An 11,320-nucleotide genomic window follows, 5' to 3' on the forward strand; every position below is an offset into this window, starting at 1 on the left:
TTATGCTAAGTGACAGAAGCCAGACATAAAAGATACCTACTGTATAATTCCTTTTTGTGAAATTCTTAAAAAGGCAAAACTATAGTCAGAGAAAACAGATTAGTGGATGCCAAGGGCCTAGGAGGAGGGCTGCTTGGGGTTACCTGTAGAGGGGCATAACTTTGGGGGATGATGGAAATATTCTATATCTTAATTGTCAGTCCAGCTGACACCTTCACTGTTGCATGGCGATATACATTTATCAAACTTATTAAACTATGTACTTAAAATTGGTGAATTCAAGCACATGTGAATTATACCTCAATAGAACCCAGGGGCGCCTGGGTGGCTCAGTCAGTTAAGCGTCTGCCTTTGGCTCAGGCCATGATCCCGGGGTCCTGGGATGGGAGTCCCGCATGGGGCTCCCTGCTCAGCAGGGAGCCTGCTTCTCCCTCTCCCTCCGCCTCTCTCCCCTACTCGTGCTTTCTCTCTCTCTCTCTCTCCCCCCAATAAATAAATAAAATATTTTTAAAAATAGAACTGATTTTAAAAATCAATTGCATGGAAAAAAATTGTTGCATGAGAGAAGGAAAGACTGGAGAATAGGAATGGAGAAAACATCAGTGTTTTCAAGCGGCAGCTGAATGAACCAGGGAAAGGCACGCCATCAAGAAGGACATTATGTTGGGGTTAGAAGAACCCACTAACAAGGAAGAGTGGGTTTGTTACCTCAACTTTCAGAGAGGGAGAGTGACAGACATTAGAAACGCACTTCTTTGTTTCATGAATAAGAAACGGAAAAGAAATAGAAAGCTAAGAACTGAGCAGAGAAGCAAAGAAAAGAATGCAAGTATCTTACAGACTGACAGAGTCCAGTAGCAGGTAAGACATCTATCTACAGGAACTCTTAAAGCATTACCCACAAGGAGAGATGAAGCTCCAGCCATTCTTTTAAACCTGTCAAACCCCTGCAATTTGAGAAGGGAATAGATGGACAGAAAGCAGATTAGCGGTTGCCAGGGGCTGGGGGCTGGGGAGCACTGAGAAATGATAGCTAACGGGTACGGGGTGCTTTATTGGGGGGATGAAAATGTTCTAAAATTGGTTGTGCTGATGGCTGCACATCTCTGTGAATATACTAAAAGCCACTGAATTTGCCCACTTTAAACGGTGAATAGTATGGTGTTTGAATTCTATCTCAATAGAGCTGTTACCAAGAGAAATCAATTGCATGTTTGCAATGTGAATGTATTTAACACCCCTTACACCGTGCACCTAAAAATGGTTAAAATGGTAAATTTTGTTATGTATATTTTACAATAATTAAAATAAATAAAAACAAAAAATGATTGCATTCCATATACTGAAAACAAATGATTAGAAAGTAAACTTTTAAAAACAGCATTTGCAATAGAACCAAAACCAAAAAAAAAAAAGAATGCCTAGGAATAAATCTAATAAAAGAAGTACAAGACCTCTACACTGAAAATGTGAAACATAAAACACTGCTGAAAAAATTAAAGAATACCCCCCAAAATGGAGGAATATATCATGTTCATGGATGGACAACTCAGTATTTGAAGATGTCAGATCTCCCTAATTTCATTTATAAAGTCAGTGGAATCTCAATTAAAATCACAGCATTTTTTAAAGATATTGACAAGGTGATTATAAAATGTATATGAAAAAAATCAAAGAATAGAAAAACCCAGGCAATCTTGAAATAGAATAATAAAACCGGATGACTTACACTACCAGATATCAAAACTTATTTTAGAGCCAGAGCAACTAAGATAGGAAGGTATTGGCACAAGAATAGATTAGCAGACCAATGGAACAAAAATAGAGTCCACAAACAGACATGAACATATGGTCATATGGGACAGGTGACAAAGGAGCTCTAAAGCTACAGCAGTGATCAGGACCGTGTGATACGGACTAAGGAATAGACAAATAGATCAATGGAACGCAATGGAGAGCCCAGAAACAGATCCACATAAATACAGTCAATTGATCTTTCACAGAGAAGCGAAGGTGATACAATAGAGCAAAGACCATCTTTTCAACCAGTGGTGCTGGAACAACTGGACATCCACATGCAGAAGCACGAAGTCCAGACACAGACCTTAAACCCTTCACCAAACTAACTCAAACTGGATCACAGACCTAAATGTAAAAGGCAGAACTCCAAAACTCCTAGAAGGTAACACAGGAGAAAACCTAGAAGACCTTGGGTACGGCGATGAGTTTTTATACAACACCAAAGGCACAATCCATGAAAGAAACAATGGATAAACTGGACTTCATTACAATTAGAAACTTCCGCTCTGCAAAAATCAATGTCAAGAGAATGGAAAGACAAGCCACAGGCTGGGAGAAAAATAATTGCAAAACACATCTGATATTGGTCTATTGTCCAAAATATACAAAGAACTCTTAAGACTCAACAATAAGGGGTGTCTATGTGGCTTAGTCGGTTAAGCGTCTGCTTTTGGCTCACGCACGTCATGATCCCAGGGTCCTGGGATTCAGCCCTGCATCGGGCTCCCTGCTCAGAGGGGAGCCTGCTTCTCCCTCTGCCACTCCCCCTGCTTGTCCTTTCTCTCTCTCGCTCACTCTCTCTCTCAAATAAATAAATAAAATCTTTTTTTAAAAAAGACTCAACAATAAGAAAACAACAAATCTGATTTTAAAATGAGCCAAAAACCTTGACAGACACCTTACTGAAGATATACAGATGGCAAATTAGCATATGAAAAGATGCTTCACATCATAAGTCACAGGGAAAAGAAAATTAAAACAAGATAGCACTACATACCTACTAGAATGGCCAAAATCCAGGGGTGCCTGGGTGGCTCAGTTGGTTAAGCAACTGCCTTCGGCTCGGGTCATGATCCTGGAGTCCCGGGATCGAGTCCCGCATCGGGCTCCCTGCTCAGCAGGGAGTCTGCTTCTCCCTCTGACCCTCCCCCCTCTCATGCTCTCTCTCTCTCATTCTCTCTCTCTCAAATAAATAAATAAAATCTTTAAAAAAAAAAAAGAATGGCCAAAATCCAGAACACTGACAAAACCAAATGCTGGTTAGGATGTGGAGCACTAGGAAAGAGAGTTCCTATTTGTCACTGGGGGAATGCAAAACACCCACTTTGCAATCTAGTTTGGCAGTTTACAAAACTAAACATACTCTTATCATACAGTGATTTACCCAAAGGAGTTTAAAACTGATGTCCATACAAAAACCTGTACATGGATGTTTATGACAGCTTTATTCAGTTATACAATAAACTGAATACTATTATTCAATAACAGTATCATTGCCAAAACTTGGAAGCAGCCAAGACGTCCTTCAGTAGTGAACAGATAAAACAAGCTGTGGTACATCCCTACAATGTAAAATTATTCAATACTAAAAAGAAATGAGCTATCAGCCATGAAAAGACATGGAAGAAATTAAATGTGTATATTGAGTGAAAGAAGCCAATCTGAAAAGGCTACATACTGTGTGATCCCAACTATAAGACATTCTGGAAAAGGCAAAACTATAGAGACAGTAAAAAGAGCAGTGGTTGCCAGGGATTATCAGGGGAGAGGGGGATGGACAGGCAGAACACAGAGGATTTTTAGGACAGTAAGACTACTCTGTAGGTTACTATAATGGTAAATACAAGTCATTACAAATTTGTCCAAATCTGTAGAATGTGCAAGCCCAAGAGTGAACCCTAGTGTAAACTATGAACTTTGATGGATAGTGACGTGTTGATGTAGGTTCATTGATTGTAACAAACGTATTCCTCTGGTGAGGAGTGTTGATAACAGAGAGAGGCTACAATAATGGGTGTGAGGGTACAGGGTCTACGCGAAATCTCTGCGCCTCCTGCTCAGTTTTGCTTTGAACCTAAAACCGCTCTAAAAAGTAAAGTCTATTAAAGAAAATCACTAACCATAAAAAATACATTAGTAAATTAAACTTCATTAAAATTAACATATTCACCAAAACATACTATTACGTGAGTGAAAAGGCATGCCACAGACCAAAAGATTATTGCGATATCTGTCAAAGCAAATCTTACCTAAAATTAGAAAGAAACGCCAAAACTAGTAACAAAAAGATAGACAATGTAATCTTTTTAAATGGGCCAAAGATAAGAACAGGTACTTCACAAAGATTTGAATGAGCTATCCAGATGGCCAATAAGTATATGAAAAGGTATTTGACTTCATTAATTATCAAGGGAATACAAATTACATAGCACTACATCCCCCAGATAAGCTAAATTTGAAAGGACTGACGATACCACGTTTTGGCAGGAATATGCAGGAACTGGAATTCTCAGACACTCTTGGTGGGAGTGTAACTTGATACCACGATTTCAGAAAATTGGCAGCATTACCAAAGCTAAGTATAAGAAAAACCCATGATCCAGCAATTCCATTTCTTAGGTACATACCCAACTGAAATGAGCACTTGTGTCTCTAAAAATCATGTATAAGAATGTTCATAGAATAGGGTGCCTGGGTGGCTCAGTCGTTAAGCATCTGCCTTCAGCTTAAGTCATGATCCCAGGGTCCTGGGAGATCGAGTCCCACACTGGGCTCTCTGCTGACACCTTCTCTCTCTCCCTCTGCCTGCCACTCCCCCTGCTTGTGCTCTCTCTCAAATAAATAAATTTTTAAAAAATCTTTAAAAAAAAAAGAACGTTCATAGAAGCTTCATAATAATAGCTCAAACCTGGAAACAACCCCTATATCATCAACAATGGAATGGATGAGAAAATTGTGATATAGTTATACAATCAAATATTATGTAACAATGAAAGTTAATGAACTCCACCTACATAGAATAAAATGGATGAATTTTACAGACATAATGTGGAATGAAGGAAGCCAGTCCAAAAAAAGTACATACTGTATGATTCGTTTTGAATGATGTTCAAACACAGAGGGAAATAATCTATTGTGGGCGCACCTGGGTGGCTCAGTCGTTAAGTGTCTGCCTTCGGCTCGGGTCATGATCCCAGGGTCCTGGGATCGATCCCCGCATCGGGCTCCCTGCTTGGTGGGAAGCCTGCTTCCCCCTCTCACACTCCCCCTACTTGTGTTCTTACCTAAAATATCACTGTTTGTCTCTGTCAAATAAATAAATAAAATCTTAAAAAAAAAAAAAAAAGAAAGACTCTATTGTGATAGAAGTCAGAAGAGTGGTTCCTCCTGGAGATTATTATTGCCCCAGCGGGACACAAGGGAGGCTATTGGGATGCTGAAATGTTCTACCTTGATGTGGGTGGTAGTTAGGTATATACATATACATGCAAGAGTTTATTAAGCTATACATTCACATCTTTTTAAAAAGTAAATACATATTGTTATCCATCTTTCAGAATACCTGGGTGGCTCAGTCAGTTAAGCGTCTGCCTTCTGCTCAAGTCATGATCCCAGGGTCCTGGGATGGAGGCCCGCATCGGGCTCCCTGCTCTGCGGGAAGCCTGCTTCTCCCTCTCCCGCTCCCCCACTTGTGCTCTCCCTCCCTCTCTCTCTCTCTCTTTCTCTGACAAATAAATAAAATCTTTTAAAAACAAAATATATTATTATCCACCTTTCAAGATCTTTCTCAAGTTCTAGCTCTTTCTGAGGCCTGCCCAGAATACTTTTCCCCTTACCAGATCTGGGCATTTTGCATTCTGAAACAGTGCCGCACCGGTCGGCCCTTAGTGTTGCTCTAACTTCTCTGTGTAAGCACCTCAAGGGTAGGATAATTCTGTCGTAGACTCTAGGCACCCCACAACCCCTACTGCTGACGCTGGAACCCAATACGTGCTCAGTAAATATCTTCACACCCACTGGCCACTTATAGGAAGCTTTGGTGGCAAGCATTAGTGGGCACCAGTCTTGAGGATGGGCTGAGGGATGTTCTCCACACCCTATCTTTCCTTCCCATGGGAAAGATAGGCTAGTTGGGATCAAGTAATTGACCAACGAAGGAGCAAACCAAGAACTCCTTTATAAAAGGATACCCTTCTCTCCAGAGGTGTATGAGGCTCTGTCTGGTCTGTCCCAAAATCTGTGTGAGTATTCCCACCTCTGGCTAGGGCTTCATGAGGAAATTAAACCTGAGGAAGTAAGCCCAAGGAAATACCAGATAGTTCCCCTGCAGGTGGCTAGTTGTGGAGAGGTTAAAGGTCACCATCTGAAAGGTTAAAGACAGAGACTCTCTGAATACACATTTTGGATAAATGCAGAAGGAATAAATACTAAAGTCAATATTTGACTAAACTAAAGCTATTACCAATATTGAATGAACTTCTGGAATACAAGAATAAATCTAAACTCTCATATAATGTTTTTATTATTACAACTTAAACATTTAAAAATGTTAGCAGACCCATTATAGGAGTTTGACCCTGTACTGAAGGAAAAATAATTTAATTTCTCAGTAATGACAGCTGCTCCTGTGGTTATTACAGTGCACATTTACAATATTAAATATACATTTACTTTCAACCAAGGACAATGGAGGGCAAGATTTTATTTTTCTCAAACGACAATCCTCATTCCAGTTATGTTAATTAGACAGGATGACAACCTCCACAAACACCTGATCTTTAATCACACTCAAGTTTGGGAAACTAGAAATAATGCCAAAGTAAGTATCTGCCTATATGATCCCCTGAAAAACAAGGCCAAAACCAAATTTCAGTGCCTCCATAGATATAGAAAGATGAAGATTGGCTGCTATTTGTCACCCTAGGAGCAAAACAAAAAATATATATATTTATCTGTGGTAGAAAATTAGATTTTATGTTTAAAAAGAAGAACAACTCTTTCACTTAGCAGGACAACCACTAAATATTCTGTCCTATCCCCAGAGAGATCAGATAATGATAGAGCCCAAGGAAACATGAAGACCAAATCCTTATCTTCACAGGGCTCCCAGTCTTTTTGGAACGACAAAATGTCAGCACACAAAGATACTGTGAGTTATATTAGATAGTCAGATTCCTAATTGTTAAAGAGCAAAAGGTACAGATACGATTTAACATCAGGAGAGAAGCGCTCCCCTGGAAATGACAGAGCAAACCTTTGTCCAGACCAGCGGCTCTCCAACAGGGGGCCAAAAACGGAGTCCGGCAATCAACGGGCTGAATAAATAAGATGTGGCACCCAGAGTGATTACCACTTACCTACTTACTATGTAAGCTTTAAGTACTTCACACCTAATCATTTAATCCTCAAAGAAAACCCCTCTGAGTTGGTACTAGCATGATTCCCATTTTAGAGCTCAGGAAAACTTGCCCAAGGACCCAATGTTTTCAATGATGAAACTGAGAAATGTGAACCCAAGCCAGAGCTCAAGAACTTAACCTTTACACTATGCAGATCTCTTATGTGCAAATCTCACACAAAGGTCTACGATTTTTCAAGTGTATGAAAATGGACGGGGTGGGGGGGCGCCTGGGTGGCCCAATGGGTTAAGCGTCCGACTCTGGATCTCAGCTCAGGTCTTGATCTCAGGGTTGTGAGTTCAAGCACCACGTTGGGCTCCATGCTAGGTGTGGAGCCTACCTAGAATAAAAGTAATAATGAAAAGAAAGAACCAGTGACCACTGAAATAAGTAAGTAAATAAATGTATGTTTCATGAACTATGGAGTAGCTGTTTTAGTCAGTAGTATAGGTTGCATTTTCTCAATCAAAAGACACCAAAAGTAGAAAGAAATTATGTAAGTGTCCTTAACATTTTTGGTATTACATTTTTAAAAATTCCAGTATAGTTATCATAGTAATGTTATATTAGTTTCAAGTGTACAATATAATGATTCGACAACTCTATACATTACTCAGTGCTCATTAAGTGTGCTCTTAATCCCCTCCACCTAGTTCACCCATTCCCCACCCATCTCCCCTCTGGTAACCATCAGTTTGTTCTCTAGAGTTAAGAGTCTCTTATTTTCTTTGTTCGTTTTGTTTCTGAAATTCCACATATGAAATCATATGGTATTTGTCTTTCTCTGACTTATCTCGGTTAGCATTACACTCTCTAGATCCATCCATGTTGTTGAAAATGGCAAGATGCCTTTTTTATGGCTAAGTAATATTCCATTGTATGAATATACCACATCTTTATCCTTCATCTATCAATGGACACTTGGGCTACTTCCATAATTTAGCTTTTGAAAATACTGCTGCAATAAACATAGGGGTGCATATATCTTTTCGAATTAGTGTTTTCATATTCTTTGGATAAATACCCAGTAGTTTGCTATTACATTTTTGACACAAATCATACTGGTAATGTTGTAATCCTTAGGCTAGGTGGCATATTCCCAAGGTTCATCATGTTGGTATGTTACATACAGTGTGTATGTGTACATGTACAAACACCCACAAATACTCATTTCACATACTTTTGAATGATTGAAATACATATGTATATGTATTTGAATGATTCAAATACATATATATATATATATATTTTAAATGTTTAAGAGCATTGGCAGTCAAAGAAGGTCAAAAAGGCAACTTTAAAATTCAGGAGGGTCTTCATGTCTGAAGGACGGGCCTAGCATTAGGGAGGTGAATTAGATGAGCTCAGGAAAGCTGATTTTGGCAATAACAAAGCTTTTTACCACAGCATGCGTCATCTACAGAGTAAGGTGGGTGATTTAAAAAAAAAAAAAGTATGTTCTCTAGCAAAAAGGAAAAATTTTAGAAGGATTTTGAATGAGTGATTAATACCACTGGAAATAATTACATTGTTAAACATCTTTAATGTGAATACTAATTTAAATAGGCTAGGAACAGGATCAGTCAGGGGAGGGAAAGAACAGAATATCTGCGTACTTTCTACATTGAGTATGTGTAAGCTTTACAATCAGAAGAACATAAAGTGAAGAATCGGGGGAAAAAAACTGGAAACAATAAGGTTCTAGTCTGGGAACTCAAGACCCCAGTCCTACTGCCCCTCCCCTCTCCCTTCCACTTCTCAGCCCCTCCTGTACTCATCCACAGAACGGGTCAGAACTTTTTCACTGGAAACCTTTCCCTCTTATCCTTCATCTTTCCCTTCCACCCTATCATTCCCCTCTCTAGTAGACTTGCATGTGCTTAGCACTCTGCCCCCATCTCCACCATTACACTTAACCACATTAGAGTAATGACCATCATTCAGGAACCACCCACTTCAAGGTGGGCACTGTGCTAGATACCTGCCCGATGTTCCCTCTTTCCCAACCATCACAATTCCTCCCATTGACAAATGTTACTATCCCCAGAACATGCTCCAGATCAAATAGTATGAGGGTGACCCAACTCTCAGTGGCAAGCGCATCTTAAGCACTCAATATGTGCTAACAGAAACTAAAAGATGTAGACTTACACTACTTGCTTCCAATAAAGAAAAAGATATAGGGGCGCCTGGGTGGCTCAGTTGTTAAGCGTCTGCCTTCGGCTCAGGTCATGATCCCAGCGTCCTGGGATCGAGCCCCCGCATCGGGCTCCCTGCTCCGTGGGAAGCCTGCTTCTCCCTCTCCCACTCCCCCTGCTTGTGTTCCCTCTCTCACTGTGTCTCTCTCTGTCAAATAAATAAATAAAATCTTTTAAAAAAGGAAAAAGAAAAAGATCTAGAAAAGCAGTCCTCTAAAGGTGAACTTTTCTTTTCCATCCCAACTCATTCCTCCAGATAATACCCAATGGTCTTAGCATCAAAAGAAACTAGCACAGGGGCGTCTGGGTGGCTCAGTCGGTTAAATGTCTGACTCTTCAGTTTTGGCTCAGGTCATGATCTCCGGGTCCTGCGGTTGAACCCAGGGATGGGCTCTGCGCTCAGCCTTGAGTCCACTTGAGATTCTTCCCCTTCCCTCTCCCTATTCTTGCCCCCCACTTCTAAAATAAATCAATAAATAAAATCCTACCAAGAAAAGAAAGAAAGAAGAAAGAAGGAAGAAAGGAAGGAAGAAAGGGAAAGAAAGAAACTAGCACACGTTGGGATAGCCAAGTGCATAAACCAACAGCAAGGTAACTGCCAACCCATCCAGCCAGCACCTTACCCACCACCCGTCTCCTGGAGTTTTGGAGAACCTCCACACTGTTACTTTTTACTCTACCAAGGGACCCATAGAAAAGAAATAGATTCAGGCGCCTGGGTGGCTCAATTGGTTAAATGAATGCCTTCGGCTCACGTCATGATCCCAGGGTGCTGGGATCGAGTCCCACATAGGGCTCTCTCCCCTGCTCAGCGGGGAGCCTGCTTCTCCCTCTGCCTGCCACTCCCCCTTCTTGTGCTCTCTGTCAAATAAATAAAATCTTTAAATAAGATAAAATAAAATGAAATCTCTCTTAAAAAAAAAAAAAAAAGAAATAGATTTATCCCCTCATACCCTCTAAGGGCATCCCCCAGTCATCCAATGAGACGTGTTAGTTGTGGCTAAACTCATTTGCTGTAAATTGCTGGAGGAAACGGTTTTATTTCTTCTGCATCCCCTTCCCGTTAGGCTCCATCAGAAAGAACTATAATCAACGATCAAATTACGTTAGGGTATTGCAATTTCACCTATAATAGGGTAAATTATGTACCAAAATGGGACAGCTTGCATACAACAGCACAGTGCCAGGCACATAGCGGGGACTCCAAAAAAAAGATTACTGGAATACAAATTTATGCAGCCAATAACTTTGATACCACTCACCAGGCACTATGTTAAACTGGGGTTGAGTGCTGAGCAAAATCAACACTCTCTAGATGGTTCTTTTTTGTTTAGGTTAACTAGGGGCTGCAGAACTGACTTGCTGCACAGATCCTCTCCACAGGCAGTCGATAAACACTTGAGAACCAAATATTCTTTCCCGTGGGTCTTTGGTAAAATGGAATGACTTTTTTCGTGACTTCAAATCATTTTTATTCTTGAATATTAATCTAAACGGTCGTTTTACTATTGCCGGGGAAGGTCCCTTTAATATGCGCCCCATTTAAAGAGTCCTTAGCTCAGCGGGTCCTTTCTTGCAAATCGGCTGCCCCTAGCATTTTAAAGAGCTACAGGCGGCACGTGTTCCCGGCTCGGGGGAAATCAAGGTAGCTTTCCCCGATTCTGTGCACTGGGGTTACTCCCCACCTGACTCCCCTTTCCTTCTCGCTCCCCAATTCGTTAAGTATATATACGTTAAGTAAACATGGGGAGGCCATGCCGTCTGCGATTACGACCGGCTTTTATAAAAATGCGCGTCTCGGGTGCGGGAAGCGCAACGCGCTGCCACTCACCTCCGGCTACACGGCTCTAAGCAAACCACGCTGCAGGCTGCAACGTATAGGGCGGATCTGGTGCGGCTGGCCAACTCGGTACTGGAGTGATG

Source organism: Phoca vitulina, unplaced genomic scaffold, assembly GCF_004348235.1.
Source record: "Phoca vitulina isolate PV1807 unplaced genomic scaffold, GSC_HSeal_1.0 scaffold59, whole genome shotgun sequence".
Classification (NCBI taxonomy): Eukaryota; Metazoa; Chordata; class Mammalia; order Carnivora; family Phocidae; genus Phoca; species Phoca vitulina.